The sequence below is a fragment of the Ciconia boyciana genome, chromosome 2 (genome assembly GCF_034638445.1).
Source record: "Ciconia boyciana chromosome 2, ASM3463844v1, whole genome shotgun sequence".
In the NCBI taxonomy this organism is placed as follows: Eukaryota; Metazoa; Chordata; class Aves; order Ciconiiformes; family Ciconiidae; genus Ciconia; species Ciconia boyciana.
Genome location: NC_132935.1, coordinates 93,874,910 through 93,878,331, shown reverse-complemented (window position 1 = coordinate 93,878,331; position 3,422 = coordinate 93,874,910).

The window sequence follows — 3,422 nt, the reverse complement described above, 5'->3', positions numbered from 1 at the left end:
CGGCCCGCCCCGCCTGCTCGGAAGCGGAGGAGGCGGCTCGGGCTCGCCCAAGGGCGCCGCGGAGCTGCTGCTGCTCCCGGGGCTGCAAAGGGACTCGGGGTGCGCGGCATAGCGCAAGCCGTCCACCGGAAAGTCGGCTGTGAGCCGAGCCGGCCGGGCGGCCGTGCCCAGCGCCGCCCGGCACCGCTGCCTCCCTCTGCCAGCTGCGGAGCTCCCGGTGCCCACCCGCCTGCGTGAGCGTGGTGCAGACTACGAATGGTGCAAACCTGGCCACGTTACCGAAACTGACAGCAGTGGGGAGTTTGGTGCGTGGTGGACATGCGTTTCTTGTGGTTTTGGTGCCGAAGAGGCAGCTTTTCGTTCAGGAAGGGTGGAGGCAGGGGTTTCTGTCTGTCTACAGAGTAACTGTAACAGACAACAGTCCTGGGGACAGCTGCAGAAATATGGTACCTAAAAGGACCGCCGTAAAGCATCTAGTCCATCCTCTTGCGGAGGTCAGGTGTGTCTAGGGCATCTCTGACAGATTTTATGTAGTCTGTAATTGTCTTAACAGCAAAGAAGATTCCATAACTAACATACTCTATTATTTTTATTAGGAAAACTGTTGTGATATAGAAATAACGTCTAATACAGCTTCTTTACATAAGACTGATCCCTTCGCCTTTCCTCAAGTGAAATGACGGCGATGACGAGTGTCTACCCTCTCTGTCATGACCTTTCCCATTCTGGGGAACTGTTGCGTTCCCCATGGCGCTTTGCGGATGCTGTGGAGTTCATGGCTCAGTAGTACCAGAACAGCAGCAGCTGTGGGACGGCAACAGCAGTGCACAACTTGTGTGTTAAGGGAGGGAGCCTTCTAAAGCTGGAGGCCAAGCCTGATAGTGACGAGAGAACGAAAGCGGTCCAGGAGCCTGGTCCTGTTTCGTGGTGGAAACTGAGGCCCCAGGCTGTCAGATCTGGAAGAAGCACAATGGCCACAGAGGGTTTGATTTAATTCTGTGCTAGGCCCCATGGTGGATTTCATGGGTAGGGTTCCACAGCTGTGGAGGACTTCTGAGGCTATGTTTGTACCTGTCCTATTCCTGCCACGTACAAACAAAACATTAGCAAACAAAAGAACCCCATTCAGTATTCTTGGGCCTTTGAGATTTACATGGGTGCACTGGTGTGTCATGCTGGCGTATTCTGGGCCTCTGGCACTCTCCAAGCACAGAACTCATTCTTCATTTCTCCCTGTCAGCAACGTACTATCTGAATTCCTAAACCACCTATGTACCCTTATCTGCCCTTCTAGGAGAACACACAGTCTGATTTGTGCCTTCTGCTGGCCAGCACGTTCTTCTGTAAGGAGCAGTAGGCTCCTAACTTCCAGCTTTCTGAAAGGTTATCTCTTTGGAAAGACAGATGGGAAACAGTAGTATGTGGGCGGCTGCAGTCTTGGAGAGGTAGAACAGCCTTGGTGATCACTTGCAAGCTGAAGTTTTCTCTCCAAGTCTTGAGACAGTTTTCTACACCTTGTTGGACAAACTGAACAAATGGCTTCTTTCCAGGAACTCTCCAAAAATTGCTGAGTGCAATTGTTTCCACTCTAAAAAAAAGTTGGCAATGGGACTGGCGCATGCCCAGCGCATCCCTGTTTTCCACTGATTCTGGATCAGCTGGTATTGAGCCAGAACAGGAGTTTAATGCTCTGACAGCTCCAGATGCAAGGGCTGATCACACCTACTGTAATGACGAGACTCAGGACAGCTATGCTGAATTGCCAACCTAAGCTCACTGTAGTTTGAATACAGACATTTTATGTCCATCCACGTTGTGAGCTATTGTAAGGAGGGTGTTATTAAACCTGCAGTCCAGAGAATCTGGGACGTCTGTCAACTAGATAAAGCAAATCCAGACAAGGTATCTCTGGTGGGCCGATCATGCAGTTTTGGTCTTCTGTTGCAACCCTAAGCTTTACAGAAATCTTTTGATAACATTTTAATTCTGAGGTTTTTTGTTTTGGTTTGTTTTTTCTGATTTTGAGCTTCGTATTGTATATGTGGCTGAAAACGTGGGCTGAAGGCAGGAAGTCAGATGGCTAAATTTCGAAGAATTGCGTGGTTAAAAAGGTTTCAGTCTCATTCAGTGGTGATTTGCCAACAAGTGCTAGGCAAAAAAAGACAGAAATTAGCATTTATTTGTTGGTGCTTAGAGGTCAGTGTTGCCAGTTATGACATTCCTTCTTGAAATGAATAGGGAAAAGAAATTGATCCAAAAAATGCAATCTGAATTTACAGAGAAATTTCTTAATTCTGATTGAGAAGAAGGGAAGGTTATCCTGAACTGGATAATAAGGCCAGTACAGTTTCAATGCTCTTCACAATAATGCATTTATGTGAGCAGAAGTTTTCAATTTTAGTATTAATGACAATAAGCCTATTAGTTCGCTTTTTACTTTAACTGAAACCTTCACTAATCTTGACCAAACTTTCACTTACTTCGTACTAAAAATCTCAGCCATCTTATTAAAACTGACATAAAAAAAGTAAATACATAGAATTCTAAATCCCTTTTTTTTTTTTAAACATGTAGCTGTTTTTATTGTCAGCAGGATGAAAATTGCTGTATGTGAAATTTGCAGGTTCTGTTGTACCACTGGAAAAACTGTAGGGGTTGATAAATAAAAAGTGTCAAAACTCCACAGTGCTAGACCAAGGATACCTGGAATGGTAACCTATCTCATTAATCCTAAAAACTAAAATCAAATCACAGTAAGCTTGTGCTGTAATGGGAAAGTGACTTCTCACAGGGGTATTTTCCTGGTATTAACTTTGAAGGCTGTATTGTAGCAAGCTTTGCCTACAAAGGTTCAAATTTTTCCATTCCTTCCTCTCCACCTGCAGTTTGCTGCCACGTATCTCTTTAGAGGCTTTTCCCTCTCCGTGTCTTGCATGAATTGCGAGCTCTGTAGGGACCTGAGCGTAACGGCGCTGTGGCTGTCCCCGGCTAAAGGCTCCGCTGGGCCCAGCAGGGACGAGTGTTTCCTCACGCAGGAGGTTCACAGCTCTGGAGATGAGTCAATGCTGAAATGTTAATTCTGGGCTCAGCACCCTGCCCAGAACACTGGGGAGGGGGATCATTGGTGGGCAAAACCCTAAGCAGATATTTGTCTATAATCTTTCTGTAATCTACCTTTTAATCTAAAGCTAGAGCATTATCTGGTCTGATCGATCCCGCTGCTGTCCAACAGCTGTCAAGATATTATGTTGTACAGCTGATTTTACAGAGAGAAGCCATGATTTTAGCTAGCTTTGGCTCACCAACACAACAAAACTTCTATTATATTTCCCTGAGCCTCCAGAGGGTTGAGGTGGGAGAAAATGCAGCACTGGGCAACCAACAGTATTGCCGTACGGGGAGAAGGGCTGTATCCCCCTAGG